This window comes from Notamacropus eugenii, chromosome 6 (genome assembly GCF_028372415.1).
Source record: "Notamacropus eugenii isolate mMacEug1 chromosome 6, mMacEug1.pri_v2, whole genome shotgun sequence".
In the NCBI taxonomy this organism is placed as follows: domain Eukaryota; kingdom Metazoa; phylum Chordata; class Mammalia; order Diprotodontia; family Macropodidae; genus Notamacropus; species Notamacropus eugenii.
The window spans coordinates 41,865,465-41,883,319 of record NC_092877.1 but is presented as its reverse complement, the minus strand read 5'-3'; the positions used below and the strand labels follow the sequence as shown (position 1 = coordinate 41,883,319).

The 17,855-nt window shown below is 42.4% G+C and overlaps 1 long non-coding RNA gene across 1 annotated transcript; it reads left to right on the top strand.

The window, feature by feature from the left end:
• The first annotated feature begins 36 nt into the window (after positions 1–36).
• On the top strand, positions 37–17,855 carry LOC140510771 (uncharacterized). Its single transcript, XR_011969373.1, has 2 exons — positions 37–199; positions 15,044–17,855. It is a non-coding gene; the product is annotated as an uncharacterized lncRNA (long non-coding RNA).

Sequence of the window (17,855 nt, the reverse complement as noted above, 5' to 3'; positions counted from 1 at the left end):
TCTAAGATCAGCTCTAGGAAGGCTCTGATGCTTGACTAGTGGAACAGAATGGACAACTCCCAATCCGGGGACATCTGTTCAGCTGAGTGACTATCAGTATGATGAAGTTCCACAAGGAATTCATGTGTGTCAGCAAGAGGATAGAAACTATGGTTTCGATATATCCAGACCTAGGAAACATTTTAAAAACGTTAGCATGGTAAGTAAGTTTCAGTGTTGATCCTGTTTCTCAAGGGGTTACATTACATTGTTACATTAGGGGTGGAAGACTTCATCTTTTCTCTCAAAGGGCAGAAAGATAAAGATATTTTATCTATATAAATGACATCTACATGGTACTTTAAAGTTTGCAAAGCATTTTAAGTATATGTCATCTTACTCAAGATTCGTGGCAACTAAAATAAGAACTATAAATATTAGTTTTCCTATCTTGCAAATGAAGAAAAAGATGGGACTGAAATCCAGGTCTTTCTTGACTTACAGACCTTACTACACTTTCCTTTATTTCACTCATTTCAGTTGTGTCCAACTCTTCACAACCCCATTTAGTGTTTTCTCAGCAAAGATAAGGGAGTGATTTGCCATTTCTGTCCTCATTTTACAGATGAAGAAACTAAGGCAAACAGGGTTAAGTGACTTGCCCAGAGTCACACAGCTATTAAGTATCTAAGGTTGCATCTGAATTCTGGTCTTCCTGACTTCAGGTCCAGCATTCTGTCCACTGTACCACCTAGCTTCCATGTATACCTACTAGGTATAGAGACTGTAGCAGAGCAGATAGAAGGGCTGACTTTGGAGTCAGGAAGACCTGGGATTCAAATCTTGCTTCTGTTACTTACTTAATCTCTATGTGCCTTAGGTAAGTCCCTAAGACTTAACTACTACTATGAATAAAAAGTGGGTAGTGAGAGATCCCTATACTAATGAATTCAAAGATCTGACTTTGTGTCATGTGGAGGTTAGACACTGTGGAGGTCCTTGGTGGCTCATGAAAAGGATAAATAAACAGTTAAGAGGAGGTGTGGTGTTGACTAATGGATTTCCCAATGGACCTGAGATTATAGGGTAGATGTTCATTTGTTTGAAGGCATCATCGGAGGGGCCCCTCCCCATGGAGTACCCATTGGCCCCTTAATGAGAGTACATGAGAAATACCCAGTTGGTTTTCAGTTGAATTCAGGAAGATGGACTCTCATCAGGAGGATTGTCTTTCTTGGTAAAGGTAAGCTGATAGAGGAACTTTCTCTCTTTTGAACTTTTATGTTCCTTGATAAGAAAGACTGGGCATATGGAGTGGAACAGCAGAAACATTTATCCCTTAGGAGATTTTGATAATGACTTGTGGTAGAAGTATATGGCAGAGGGAGTGATTTGTTTGCATGCAGCCTGAGAGAAGAGTGCTTGAGAAGAGACTTTTCCATCCAAGAACTGATAGACATCCTGTAGAAAGAAGGCATAAGCTTGCCCATGTGTTCTAAGAGGATAGTTCCTGGCTGGTGTAGGGGATTTTTGATTTATTACAAATCCAGTCATTTATGTAGATAAGAGAGATTTCTTGGGCGGGCTAACTTTAGGGCCAAGAGTTCACAAGATGGGAAAATGAGCCAAAAAGAGATAAAGACTCTATTGAGGTTAGGGCCTAAGCCTTTATCCCAGTCTTGAGCTCATTCAAGATCCAGCTAATATCACAACTTCTACGGGAAGTCATTTCTGATCCCCCATAATTCTAGTACCTTCTCTCTGTCGATTATTTCCAGTTTATCCTGTGTAAATCTTGTTTTTTACATAACTGTTTGGATGTCGTCCCCTACTGTTAGACCGTGAGCTTATTAAGATCAGGAATTGGTATCCCCCAGCTGTTAGCAGAGTACCTGGCATCTAGTAGACACTTAATAAGTTTTTATTGACTGACCAAACCCAGAGCTATTGGCAACCCTAGGCTGAGGATTACATAAAAAATGGCTCCTCAATTCCATGCCAGACCCTTTTCATTACAGTAGTGACTGGGGGACGGGTAAATGTGTTCAGGAATCAAAGCTTTTGTACATTTACCCAAGTTACTTTAACTGTGGAACAAAGGTCACACGATGACTTCCAACTGCCAATGAACTGGCATATTGTCAGAGAATCTGGAGAAAACTTCCAACTGGATAGTTTCTTCACGATGATGAAATCACAAATACAGTAATTGCCCTCAAAGTGTATATGTTTTACTGAAGGGAACAAAGGACTCACAAATAAATATAAGATACAATGACAAAATAAATACAAAGTAATTGGGTTAGGGCACTAGAAACGTCTGGGTAGGGACAGGGAAAGAACAGAGTGAACAAAGCGGGAATGTGGGAGCTGAGAGTAAAAGTAGGGCATGTGAGCATTTGCCTCCGAAGCCTTGGATTCGAAATTCCAGGGATGCTTAAATCAGAAGGAGTCTGCTAACTTTAGGAGGGTAGATTATCCCACATTTTCCAGTGGTAAGCATAGCGTCCACTCTTACTAACTCTCAATCCCTGCTCCTACTGGCAAAATGGGTACCTAGAAGGCAATTGGCTACTTCTTCCTTGAAGTTTTCTAGGGACAGCCCAGACAGATTCTAATGTTATCACTTGGGAACCTCAATCAGTATGTTCCTCAAAGGACTTGGGACCTTGGCTGCTAGGTCAGTCCACTGATGGGCTAGCTCAAGCAGGTCACCTACTAGCTGCTCTGGCACCTCACCAGAATCATGCCTAAAAGGCTAAGGGAGGGGCTTATCAATCCTTTTATATGTAAATTCAGTTCCAGCTTCTCGGTGACCAGAAGCCTATTCATTATCACATAGTTCATGACCACTCAAGTCACTCTTGGCAAGAAACTCGCTTCATAAAGATGCACGTGTTTGATTGGTGGTAGGCAGAGAATATTGCTCATGCTCTATAGAACTAACCAGGAAGGGCATCTCTACACATGCTTTGCAGACTGGGACTTCATTATCTAATCCATTATTGACAAAGTCAGGGTGTCTGTGTTCCAAGGATGCTGATTTGATGTTGTCCCCAGGCTGGGTTAGGGCAGAGTTGGAGACTCCAAATCTTTGCTTGGGTCTGAATCCTGGAAGTCAGGTGGCTTGGTAGGAAGCCAGATGGCAAAGGACCCTAGTGTTTGGGCTCTCCAATAAGTGGCAGAGCCAAAATTAGAACTCGGGTCTTTTTACTCGTAGTGTAATGATCCTTTTTCTACCAGAGGTATCAAATGTGGCCCATAATACTACTGAGGGCCCAAACCAGACTAAAGTTTAATTGGGAAATATTTAACAAAATAAGTAAAAATACAATAAAACAGTTAATATTAATACATAATTGTCTGAGTTAATATGCAGTCCTTGGGTATCCTTTTGTATGGTTTACTGGCCCTATTTATATTTGAGTTCCAGACCACTAGTCTGCTTTCCTCCATCTTTGCACTGGGTGTCTGAGTTTCGCAAACTGGGAAACCTCTAAGTAGAATGCCCTAAAAGTAGGGGATAGGAACATAGGCAATGACTTGCTCAACAAAGTATCTGCCTAGACCTGTTCCTTGTTCATCTTGGCACCTAAGAATAAAGTCCTGGATTGTGGAGGGACAGAAGGCAGGGACAGATTCTTTGTCTTTTGAGATTCAGCATAGTATGAGAGAAATAATAAAAGCTAACATTTCTATAGCACCCATTTTAGAGAGGAGGAAAATGAGCCTGAGAGAGATGAAATAACTTGTTCAGAGTCACACAGCTAGTAAGTGACTGATGGGGAACTTGAGCTCAGGTCTCCTTGATGCCGACTCCAGTGCATTTACCTACTTCAGGACACAACTACTGAGTCTTGGCTCTGGCATTAGAGAAGCTGGGTTCAAATACTGCCACTCAATCACTTAACCTCCTTGGGCCACTGAGGTCCCTTACATTTGTAGATTTAGGACTCTCAGATCTAACCTTTTGTATTCTCTGGCACTCTATCAGCCTCCCAAGGGAAACTCTCTCCCTGGATCTTGGTTATGCCAGCCTCAAACGGCTGCCCTTTGTACCACTTTGTTTCCTGGGTTTGGGTGGCCTTCAAAAGCACTTTAAACTTTTATCTCATTGACTAGCACTTTTAAAAAAAAACAGCTACTGGGGACAGTCAGAGTCCAGGGCACTCACTGGGCCACTGTTCCCGTATTATCTTTTACTAGCTGGAGTTCTCCAGATAAACCTCCTCTCTCCCCCAACTGACCCCACACATTTCCGGGGCCTTCCTGGTAGCCCCAAGAGGGGATTGCCAGGGAAAAACTTAGTCAGAGCAGCTACCCACCTAGTGGAGGCTGAGACCTACTGACCTAAGTGTCTGTCTCTATGTTTGTGCCCCAGGGCTGGGCTTTTCCTTCTGTTACACTACTCTCCTAACTCTTGGTTTTTTTCCACAACTCATGGTCCTACCCACTCCTACCAGGCTGCCAGTTCAATTTTTGCAGCCTCACTTTGCAGCTGGCCACGCCTCCCAGCTCTTAAAGTTGAACAAACAGGGAACTGTTCCTACCCCAGATCTGTCACACACACACACACACACACACACACACACACACACACACACACACACACACACACACACACACACATACACACACGCACACATGCCCACGCCCACGCCCACACACACGCCTGTGGTTTTCAAGCATCCAAAGGCTCTGTCTCTATGACAACCACTGACCTAAGTGTCCCAGCAGAGGCCCTGGCTTCAGTTCAAGCTTAGACTTCAGACCCACAGCCTCCTTTTAATTACTGAGTGCAGGAATGGCTCTTGATTTGTTGGGGCTGGATGCTTGGAGGCCTCAGAAACAGAAAACTGATTCCTAGTGACTCCTTGCTCGGTGTGAGTCCCCCAGAGTGTGTTGGGAAAGGGGGGAGGGAGTGTTTGGAATGTTGTTCTCTGTGCTGGAACTTTTTAGCTACCTTAATATGCACTTCCACTCCATTCTAAATGAATCCCCTTTGGCTGCTCAGTGGGCTTTCTCTCTACATACTCCAGTGATGGAAGCTGAGTAGAAGCTGATGATCCCAAGATGGGTTTCTGGCCTTTAGACCCTTTCCCCTTTCTGGGTCAGTAAAAATGACAACTGGTTGGATGGAGATGTCACTTCTTGCCTCCAATCACCCAGTACTTTCATTTTAAAGAGATGACAGACTCCCAGCCAGATAGGGAAAAGAATAAACCAGTTTTGTGTCTTTGGTCTTTCTCTGACATTAACAATCCAAAAAGAAAGGAAGATCCCGAGCTCTCCTGAGAAGAGTGTTGGCTGACTCCAGACATGGTGCAGGCCCGAGCTACAGGGCATGGTAGGAAGGCTTTCATACTTATGAGCTGTCTCGATTTCAGAGGGAGGGTTGTGGGGGACAGAGAAGGGTGGATGTCTCAGAAGTCTAGAGCCTCAGGAACAGACAGAGGAAGCCTGTATTATTGGTTTTATATAGGGAGCCAGCCAAGTTTTCACAGAGAGATTTAGCTGAAGGGAAAAAATATAGCCATGACTCATGGTGGACTTAGTTCCTCCCACTCTGTTCTGTCTCTTCTAAGCACATCTAGGTTGCCTTCTTAAGATCGCCTTGAGTGCTGAGGGGAACAGAAGCTGAAGATACTTGGCCTTGAACCCAGGCACAGAATGTAATCTGACTGATGTATTAATACTCAAAAGAGACCAATATAATGATAATTAGCATTTAGATGGTACTTTAAAATTTGCAAAGCATTATACAGACGTTGTCTTATTTGACCTTCAAAATAAGTCTATGAGACATTACTATCCCCATTTTTCTAGGAGGGCTCACTCAGGTTAGGGGAATCACCCGAGGTCATGCAACTATTTAATGTCAGAGGGAGGACTTTGAACTTAGGATTTCTTGACTCCATGGCCTGTAGAGTTGTAGCTTCCCAAGAATCATAAAGCTGCATTAATGATTTGGTAAAGTTATAAACCAGATTAAAATGAATTTAATCTTTACTGAAACAATAATAATAGCATTTCCATAGTACTCTAAATGTTTGCAAAGCACTATATGTTATTTTATTTGATCCTTACAAAAGAGCTCTTTTCTACCATTTTACATGTAAGGAAACTGAGGCTAGGAAAGGCTAGATAATTTACCCACAGTCACGCAGCTAGAAAAGTATCTGAGGCAAGATCTAAACTCAATCCTTCCTGACCCCAAGTCTGGCACTCTAGCCACCGCATCCCTAATAATTGTATAGGTGTGTTTGTTACTTTGGGTGAGCAAGCACAAAATAGTATAAAAGGTTTCTTGAGACCATTCCAACCCAGAAAACCTTAAATGTAATAATAAGGACCACCCCACAGTTACACAGGAGGGTGTGACCATGCCAAATCAGTGGCTCAAGAAGTCTCATTTTGGAACATATTTTACTTAGCAGATTCAGTGTCAGAACCCTTCCTGGTATGGTCTCTTTGCAGGGGGCTGCTTTGTGGTGGGTCCTTAGGTGTATCTGGAAATGAAGCCTTTGTACAAATGCAAAATCAAAAGTGTGTAGGGCTGTCTCTGCATGTGTAGATGTGTATGGACATTGAGATGATTAACACTTTCTTGTACACAGTTTAGGACAGTGAAAGAGTAGTGAATACGGAATCAGAGAATTTGGGTTGGAATTTCAGCTCTGCTATCTGTGTAATCCTGAACAAAGCTCTTAAACTCTGTGTTTCAATATCCTTTTCTGGAAAACAAGAGTATTGGACAAGTGATCTCGAAGATCCTTTCCAGCTCTATACCCTTTCGTTCTTTGATTAGATTACTTTCTTATAAGGTAATGTCTTGGGAACCTGGAATTAATATTTTAATGACTTGGAAAATTTGAATTGTATTCTGTGCACCCCCCTTTACTCTTGCTTATAGCATTTAATAGCCTGGTCAGAATTTAGAAGTATTGCTGATTTGCAAAAGAGGGCAAGTTACCTTGATATGAGAGCTTATGGATATAAATAAAAATATCTTTTATGACTAACATAATTAGGGTCAGAGGTCTTGCTGTCACCTTGTGTCAGAGGAAAACCACTCACTGCTAGGGCCTGCTCAAGTGGGTTCTCCACTACATCTGCAACCACTTACTGGCCTAATGATGCAGAAACTTAAAAAGAATTCCATGAAACGTTAACAAGGAGTGTTTTTTTAAATCTCTTGATGTGCTGGACATAAGGAATGTACTGTAGACTGCTGTGACCATCTGGTAAGGCTCCTATGACTGCCTCAAGCACATAGAAAGGAAAACATGACCCACTTCTACTCCCAGTCTTTTGCCTACTTGTCTCAGTGACCCAGCCTCTCAATTTCATATGCCTAAAAGCAAAAATGAAGAACCAATAGTAGCAGTGTGTCTGGCACTGATGAGACAAAAGTTGCTTTAGAACACACACTGTTCCTCTCTACCAGACACTTACATATTAATTATGACTAACCAGTCAGTTTACTTATTTATTATTCTAGACCAGTAAGGGTCCAGACCATAAAGTCCTCTAGGAAATCCCAAGTATGGAAATTCCCTTCGCTATTGCAGAACCTCTATAATCCAGAGGAAAATGAAGAACTTGAGTATGCAGGTGATATTTTCATCAATAGTGCTAAGGACTTTAGAAGAGAAAGCAGGATATAAGTCAACAACTGCCCAAGAGGATGGTGTTGGAGAAGAGAATTTGTCTCTTGGGAACTATGGCATGAGATACAGGAATGATAGGATATAAAGACAAAAGCAATATATTCCCCAGTATCAAGGAGCTTACATTCTACCTAGGGGACATGTGAAAATAAATGCACAAAATGAATACAGAGTAATTTTTAGGTGTGTGTGTGTGTGTGTGTGTGTGTGTGTGTGTGTGTGTGTGTGTGTGTGTGTATGAAAATGCTAATTGATGAGGGCATCAGGAAAAGTATTATGTAAGAGATGGTACCTGAGCTGAGCTTTGATGGCAACAGTAAGTAGTCTAGCTATTCCAAGATCATTTCTTCAAGTGAATAATGTAAAATCAGTGTGAAAAGATAAGTAAGAGCCAGATTTAAAGACCAAAGAAAGGAGGTGTATTAGATCATAGCAATAGGGAACCATTCAAGTTGAGCCTGGGAGCAAGGCAACATGGTTAGACTTTTGCTTTAAGAATGTCAATCTGACAGTTGTGTTGCTACATGGATGGGAAAGTGAAGAGACTGAAATTAGGGAAATTAATTAGAATACTTTTGTGATAGTCTAACTGAGAGGTAATGAGGGTTTGAACTAAGGTAATGAAGGGGATGAATGTGAGAGATATTGTGGAGGTAGGCTCAACAAGACTTGACATTTAGACATTGACTTGATGGTTAGATATGGGAGTAAAGGAAAAGGGAAGAGTTATGGATGATTCCAAGGATGTGAAGCTAAGTGACTGAAAAGATTGAGAGATTGATAGAATTTGGGGGCAATATAATAAGTTAATTCTGGATATGTGGAATTTTAAATACCCATGGAGCATACAGGTGGAGAGGTGGAATAGGCAGTTGGTAATCCTGGACTAGAGTTCAAGAGAGAGATTCGAGTTGGTTATATAAAGTCCTATCTTCTGAATCATTTCCTCTTTTTCTTTCCTCTTCATTTCTCTCTATTCATCAGCTCCTTTTCCACCTCCTACAAACATGCCCAGACTGCTCCTATCCTTAACATATCTCCACTTGCCCCTGTCATACTCTTAAAATGTTTGGACTATCTCACCTGTTTTACCATATTCCCTCCTGTTACTGATACTTTTTGGTTGGTTTATTTGCTTATGCTCAGGATCTTTAAATGAGTTTTATTCCTCCTGGAGTCTTTAGTAATTTCAATTTTTTTCTTCTTTTCTCTCTCCCCTGCTCCCATTGTTTACTTTCTGACTCCCTCACCTTTGATGGTGGCTCCCTGGGGGCTAGGCCTCAAAACCATCTCCATCTCCTTCCCTGTTGGACAAGGGATGGGAGGTAGAGTTGACCAGGACACAGATCTATTGCAACTCTATTGCAAGATTTTGCATTGGCTTGGGCATCCTTTTGCTGGAGCGTGGTGGTCAGTGGGGGAGGGGGTGCTGAGTGATTAAATTAGAGGTGAAGAGTTATCTGCCTTCTTTATTGTTAGTTCATTAAATCATTACCTTGTTAGGGTTCTTATTGTCCTAGGTCATGGAGACAATTGATTTTTTTTTATCTTGTATAATTACAATTTTGGAGAGGTTTGTGAGGTTGTGATGATCTGAGAAATGCCTAGTCCTCTGTCTTGTTGGTCATATGATTTGGAAGTCGCTGGTCATTGATTTTTATCATGGATCAATAAGAATTGCCCTGTATTATCACGCATGTGGTGTTCTCTGATCCACAAGCCAGGACATTCCCATCCCTGGAAGCCCTGTGAAGGATATCAAATCTTTGTCCCATTAGAGGCTCTGAGGGACTATTCTCATTCTTCCATAGGGGCCAGGTATACTTTGACATCCTCATTGTTGCCAGAAACTACCAATGCCATCCCCTAGTCCTTTAAGAACTTCATGAGGAGGAGTTATCCAGCGACCCCTGGTTATTTGTTCTGTTGGGCCAGACGCAGGCCAGTGCTTTGGGAGTTTAGGTTTAATATTGGAACAAAATGAGACATTAAAACTCTTTCAACAAATAACAAAAGGAGATTTACTTAGCTTAAGCAGGAGAAAGATATTCAATAAGTAAAGACACTGAGAACCTTGAGTTGATTCAGCTGAGGGAAATTCTCTTGTCTGAATTCCCATCATAATCTACTAACCAAGTGTTTGAGAGCCTTTGTGGAACTCCTTGTGGATGCTTTATTTAGGGGACCAGGAAGTGACATCAACAGCCTGAGTAGATTAATGCCCTTTAAGTGAAAATGAACCTAACTTGCAGAGAATAGAAGTTAGCATTTTGGTCCTATTTCAGTGTGTTATGCCAGAAGCAATATGGAGGGACCAGTTAGTTCTAAAGGACTCACCCTGGGCCTGCCTTTGCCAGTGTCCACTTTGCTTCCACCCCATTACTGAGCTACTGCTGTTGCCATTGGGGTCTGGAGTGATACCTACTGCCATTGTCACTAGTGTTGGCTGACCCCATTGCCCTCTCTGCCAGGGTCAACTGTTACCCCCGTGCTGACATGCTGGCACTTGATCTTTGTCCTGGTCAATGCTTTTACCCCCTGTCCCCCCACTAATAAGAGGTACAACAACAGCCACTACTGGGGCTTGATTCTGACCTTCTATGCTGGGGGCAGAGTGTTGCCATGGGCCAGACCTGCCTGTTGGGACCTGACTCTCCCTTAACCCCCTGGAGGGGCAGAGCAATGTCCTGAGTCTACTACTGCTGCACCCCGCTGCCCCACCCCCCTCCCCCCATCCCATGCTGGGAAGGAGTCACAAAGCAAGAGCAAAAATACAAACCCAAAGCTAGAAAGTCCTTTCTGCACCGTACAGAGAGCCATTTCTCCCAGGGCTGGAGAGGGTGCCTAAGTTCTGCACTAGCCCTCACACGATGCCCCAATGAACTTCCCCAGCCCCGTTAATTCTAGTGCCTTCCCTAGGTTAACTATTTCCTATTTACCCTATATATAACCTGCTTTCTATATATTTGTTTGCATGCTGTCTCCCCCATTTGACCACAAATGTTGAGGTTTGGGGTGTTGACCTGAAAACTTGGTTAAGAAAAGGCAACAGGCTAATGCATACATTTTATGATTTAATTAATTAATCAATTCCCTATTAAAGACAACGGTAACATAATGCATTATGGAGCCAGAAATGTTCTGGCTCCCCAGTGCAGAAATCTTCTGGCTTATATACATTTTGCCGTGAGAAAGGAACTCTCCTAGTTGAACAAATCATAAATTCAGTAAGACTGGACAATTAACAAAGCAATGTCAGTCAAGTCTTGAGATTCCAAGCTGGGTAAACATATGTCCCAGGTGGTAAGGAAATCCCACCACTAGTAAGTGGCAGGCTTCCTGCCCCAAACAGGTAACTGATGCAGGAAAGGGCAAACAATGTTCAATAGAAACCCAAGATGCCTATTTTTTCTTTACCATTAATATGCCATAACATAGTATGTGTCTATAGATAATAAGATACAAAGGAAAGTCCCATTATTCAAGATATGTCATAGGTTAAAGGTCTCCCAAGGAGTGCAGAGTCAGCTTTGGCTGGCTTTTGCTGACATAGGAAGAGGCATTCTCTGAGTTTGCTTCAGAGAGAACAAAGAGATTATTCCAAAATTTTATATTAAACATTATCAGGGGTGATGTGGGGACCCCAACATACCAACACGCCTGGTCCTGCTCAAATGAATTTGACACAAGCCTTCTTAAAGCCAAAGAAAAACAAAGTTTATTAAAGATTCACCACATTGGGTTGGCTCTTAAGGAGCCTCAGCATTTTGTGATGCTTGTATTAACGAGTGGGCCAGATATCATCTCAGCTAGACAGAGTCTGAGCTGGATTGAATCTGAGCACCTTCATGGAGACCAATGGAACTTAAATACAGAAAAAGACTGAAGGAAGAATCCACGTGTGGCCAAGTAGTCTGGGGTCCCAGGGATGATCTTGATAGAGCCAACCCAGGGAGGATCCTGATGGGAAGAGCCAGTTGTCCAGATAATCCACAATAGTGACTGGGCGACTTGGACCTCAAGAGAAGGCTCAAAGGGAGGAATATCAAAAGAATGTTAACTCAAGGAAGGGGGATCCAAGGAGCCCCCAAGGTCAGGCTCCCGGTCCAAGGGACAAAGGTCTTGACTTGGGTCTTTTGCCTCTTTTTGTTTCTCTAGTGTTTAACACGGTGCCAGGCACATTATTGTGTCTGATGCTTTGTGACCTCATTTGGGGTTTTCTTGGCAGAGATACTGGAGTGGTTTTGATATTTCCTTCTCTAGATCTTTTTACAGGTTAGGAAACTGAGGCAAACAGGGTGAAGTGACTTGCCCAGAGTCACCCAGCTAGTAAGTGTCCTAGGCCATATTTGAACATAGTAGGCATTTAATAAAATGTTTATTGATGGATGGATGGATGGAGCATTCTCTTTCTCAGCAAAGCAGCTGGGTTGCCATTGGCAATTTGTTTATATCTTCAATTCCAGAAAAGTCTATGGGCTTCTGGAGAGAATCAAGCATTGTCCTTTCAAGTGCCTTCACCTTTACCAAGGACTAAAGAATCACCACCTAGTCCTAGAGGTGAAGTTCCCAAAGGTTCCTCAAATGCCCAGTTAAAAAACAACAAAATAATGGCCACAAGCAAAGTTCTTTTAGTTCAGTGGTTAGACAAACCTAAAATTCCAAGGACCTGCTTTGTTTGGCATTCTTTCACTAGGGGGTCTCTCCAAATTGGCAGGCTGAGAGTCCCTATGTAGTTACAGGGCTTAATTCCATGAACATTTCTAAAAAGTCATTCAAAACTAAACAATTCCAAGACCTGGAACTCTTTTATCTCTCGGTAAGATGTGAAAGTGTGTGTATGGGGGGAGGGGAGAAGAACAATTCCTTTTCAACAAAATTTACATTTTGTAAATTTGCCCTAAACAATTACGTAAGGTAAGGACCGTTAGCAATATAAAGAGGTTAAGTTCCTAGAGAGGTCAGGCACTTTCTACTGAGGAGAAAAATCATTTTCAATTCCCTAAATTCAATTCTGCTTGCCTACTTTGAAAATAGGCATAATTAAAAATGTGGCTGAAAGCACCCAGGCCTCCCGGAGCTCTGGGGTCCTTCTTCTGAGGCCTAGTCCCTTCCTTTTCCTCCTTTATTATCCTTGATTGTCAGGCTGGACCATACCAATCTCTGTCTCCAGACCAGTTTCACATTTCCCTAACTGCCTATTGGACATCTCGAATTGGATGTCCTGTAGGCATCTTAAACTCAACGTATCCACTACTGAACTCATTATCTTTTCCCATAAACCATTCCCCTTTCCTAACTTCCCTAAGATTGTGGATTCGAACATCGTGGCCAGCCCATCGGAGTTGCCCTCTCCGAAGCATAGTTTGAATACCTGGCAGTTCAGCTCGAGCAAGAACTTCAGTATCTAGTACCTTATCATGCCAGGTGATCCTCAGAATATTCCCAAGACAGTTCAAATGGAAACGATTCAGTTTCCTGGCATGGAGCTTGCAAAATGTACGCATGCCTAAAAGACTATTTTATGGAGAACTTGCATGGGGCAGGTGATCACATGGTGGCCCGAAGAAATGATACAAGGACACTCTCAAGGTCTCTCTCAAGAACTTTGGATTTGACTGTGCAACATGGGAGACACTGGCACAGGACCGCTCAGCATGGCGTGCTGAGGGTTCTGTGCTCTATGAGCAAAGCAGAATTGAGACAGCACAAAGTAAGCGCAGGATGCGCAAATTTGGGATATCCACCCCAAATATTCAAACGGACTATCTGTGCCCAACCTGTGGTAGAGCATTCGGAGCTCTTATTGGTCTGATCAGCCCCAGTGTGACACACTGAAATTTCACTTTACAATGGTGATGTAATTTTGGTCCTCTTCGAAGACGGACAGCAACCAATCAACAAGACTGGAGGGTACCACCATCCTATTCTCTCGGTCCCCCAGGCTTGGCATCGTTCTTTACTCTTCTCTTTTCACTTCTCCCTAATGAGTTTTCAAATCTTAAAGATGAGGTTCAGACGCCAGGAACCTCCCTGAACTCCCCTTGAATATCCCCATTTAATCTGGCCTTGCATATTCAAATCTGTTGCTCTTGGCCTAGCCTGACCTTCCTTTGTCTGTTACCTCTGGAATGCCCCACCTGCTTCCTACTCCAGGCCTCCAGCATTGTCTGATATCTCCTGATTGCCTCCAGCTGTTTCTAACCCTTAACATACAGTTTCTTTACCTTAGTCACAGGTATCATTCACTACTGGCATGGCTTAGGGATGTGGGGGGCTTCCCAGGGGTTTGTACATATATGTCCATAACAAGATAGCCTCAGGAGCTGATGACCTCTGGATTGTATAGGGTAACTGTTGGATTCAGTAAAAGATAGTCCTCTTTATATAAGGGAAATTCTACAGAGGTCAGCTTATTCTTGTAACAGAGTTTCCCTCACTGAGCCCACTCATGAGTTATTGCCCAGAGATAAAGTCTTAGGGGTCCAAGCACAAGCACCCCATCAGATTGAGTGACTCCTTGCAGTTCCTGGCAACATCTGTGTCAGTCATGTCTTTGACTCTTCCTGACCCTGTGTTTTTTTTTTTGGTGGCAAAGTTACTGGAATGGTTACCATTTTGTTCTCCTGCTCATTTTTACAGAGGAGGAAACTGAGGCTAACAAGGTCAAGTGACTTGCCCAGGATCACACAGCTAGTATGTATCTGAGGCTGGATATAACTCAGGTTTTCTACTCCAGGCCTGGTGTTCTCTCCACTGTCATAGTCGTCATTTATATAGCACTTTTAATTAGTAAAGCAGTTCACTTGTTATCTCGATTTAACCTCACAACAAGGTGAAGTAGGTGCTTTTATTATCTGAGAGATATGTGTGTGTGGGGGAATCCAGCTCTCCCCCCATTTCCTTATTTGGATGACTAGGTTAAAGCAGGCTCTAAAGGATATTAGGTTAACATTCTCCTGGATTTCAAGCACACCCCACTCAACTGTGAAAACTTAGTTCTGATTAAGAGGTAAGAAGAATGTAGGTAAATTGGAACCCAGTGTTCAACTACATAAGTGGCTTGTCTAGACTACCTGAGGCCTGTGATCTGGGTAGAGTTATGTAATCAAAATCATACCCCTCAGTCCCTTATTAGAATATGCCCATCTCTCATTGTAATATTCAGTCTCTCATTAATTGTTAATCCATCAGAGCTGATTTCTGCCTGTTGGGAACACTTCCTCTTCCAAGGGTATTTAAACTCTCCTAGGGCCCCCAAGATTCCTCTTTGGTTTCTGAGAGTATGACTGACCTCATTTTATCATTTGCTAGCCATAATTTAAAAGATTATCAATTACCTATAAACTATGTCTCTCTGACTTCTCATTTTTCCACATGTCCCTGTTTTATAGATGAAGAAAATTAAAGATAATGGAAACAAAGTGACCCGGCCAGAATCTGAGGAAGGATTCCAACATGGATCTTCCTGACTCCACACTGGCACCACCTCTCTGCCTCTGAAGTTTGACTCCCTATGCTATTGAGGAGGATCTGGGGCATTTCAGGACTTTCAGGATGTGCAATCAGTGTCCTCCTGGAGGACTTCACCTTCTGTACAGAATCCTTTTCATTTGGCCTCTATGCAGGACACTGTAATGCTGGTAAAGACTTTTGGTTAGCATACATCTAGCCTCTTGTCATATGCTCTGCTCGATGCTAGTAACCATGGGATCACTAGGTGGCATACTGGTAGAATGCCAGGCTTGGAGTCAGGAAGACTTGTCTTCCTAAGTTCAAATCTGACTTCAGCCACTTACTAGCTGTGTGACCCTGGGCAAATCACTTTTTTGCCTCAGTTTCCTCATTTATAAAATGAGCTGGAGAAGGAAATGGCAAATCACTTCAGTATCTTTGCCAAGAAAACCCTAAATGGCATCATAAAGAGTTGAACACAACTAAAAAGGACGGAAAAATATCTTTTCAAAACTAATTCAGTAATATTAACAATAACACTAACAACAGCTGGCATTTCTATTGCGCTCCCAGCAGCTCTTTCTCAGTTTCTGTCAGGGAAGTTGGTATGGTCACAGATGAGAACTGGTAGTGGGGAACTGTTACAACTTTGTGTCTGTATTTCAAAAGATTGTCAAACTGGAGTTACAGTTGATGCCCAGTTTGGGGGAAAAGAATGCAGTACGGGTGATTGACCCTGCCCTTGAAGTAACTAGTTTGTCTCTATGGGGCACACCTCTTAGAATCTGAAGCAAAGAACTTATAGAACTGCTGGCCAAGAATGGTGCAGGAAACATTTTATGGAAGCATAGAATCACACATAGGACAAATTCTAGGTAACAAGGCAAGGCAACATGTTCTAGGCACTCTGATGAGTGCTGGGTGGAGAAAGAGAGGTATGGTATTGAAGCCTGCAAAGCTTGAAGTAGAGATAAGTGAATGATGGTTGGCCAGCCTGGGCCCCTCTCCAAACTGGAGGCTTCAGTAGGCATTCACCAATGGGAGAAAGGGATAGATACATGAAGGGATGTTTGAGGATGAAACAGCCCCAGATGTGAAGGGGCATTATGTTGAAATCCACAAGGTCAGAAGCTGGTCCGGGAGGGGAACAGTTCTACTCTAATGCCTCTGTGTAATGTGTTTACGCTCAGACTCTTGCAGGTTATGCAAGTGAGCCCAAGCTCCAGCAGGTCTTTTCAAGCTGAAAAGGTTTAAAATAGGACCTTTGTATGACCTGTGTCTTTTGTCTGAGGACCAGATTAGCAAAAATCACAGGTTTATCACCACATTGACTGCTGGGTAATTAATTTTTCAGCTATATCTCCTGATAGAAACCATATACTTGCTTACAAAGATGTTAAGACTTTGAATTAGTGAAGGGATTATCCAGATATGAAACTACAGATCCCTGACATATTAAGGGCATTAATAATCATTTCTAAAGCTCTTAAAAGTTTGCAAATAATTTCACTATAGGCTTGTAAGACAAGTAGTTGAAGCAATATTACTTCCACTTTAGAGTTCAAGAATAATCTAGAGAGTTTGAGAGATCTGTTCAAGGTCAAACATTTAAGTGTTAAGAGTTAGGGCTTAAACTCAGGTTTCTTTGACAAGTTCTATAGTCTTTTACTTGCTATTACATTTTTAAAATTTAAATTTTAGTAGCTGTGTCTTTACATCATTTCTATGAGAATAAATTTGATACCCCTGCTCCATCTGATTGGGATCTACTCAGTTCATTGTTATTTAATAGGTATCAGTGAGTGATTATATTAGTGAATTAAGTAAAATAGGGTTAAGTTTGGCTAAGTTTTGATAGTTAATGCTATTAGGATAAGAGTTATCATATATTGATGATTGGGGCAGTTAGGTGGTGCAGTGGATAGAGCACCAGTGCAGGACCTGAGTTCAAATGTCACCTCAGACACCTTACACTCACTAGTTGTGTGACCTTGGGCAAGTCACTTAACCCCAATTGCTTCATCCTGGGTCATCTCCAGTCATCCTGATGAATATCTGGTCACTGGATTCAGATGGCTCTGGAGGAGAAGTGAGGCTGGTGACCTGCACAGCCCAAGTCAAGTGCAAGTCATGTCGTTATTTCTCTGATGGCGTGGTCTTCTTTGGCAACGGACGAACGTACACATATTGATGATTTGAAGTCATAGATTTTTACCATCTAAGTTTAGTTTGTTATTTAGACCTTTGTTAACCTGTGTTAGGGATAGGGCCTTTGTGCACTTCCCCCTTCCCCCAACACACACACACACACACACACACACACGTCCCCATCCACTCCCTTTGTACCTTGAAAGCTGCTGTGTGACTTTGCTATCCTTTTACACCTGATGGTTGTAACAAACAAGTGGAAAGTCCCAGAATCCTGTTGTCTAGTCACTGACATGATTGACATGGGAAGCTTGTTGACGAAACTTTGGTAATTGATGGTCATCTTCCTTGACCAAATGGAAGTCCTTTCCTTTAGCCAAACATGGCGTTCCACTTCTTCCCCTTGACAAATCATGCAGATTTTCCCCTTCTGGAATTGACCAACTGAAGAACCGTATCGAGGTACATCTATTTTTGGCATCCCCTCAATTATAAAAAAGCCCAGCTCCCAGGCAAAGGGCTCCATGACTGCAGAGGCAAGACTTGGATCCATCCAATTTCTAAGGGACCATTGGTTTTCCTAATAAATGGAAAATGCTTGGA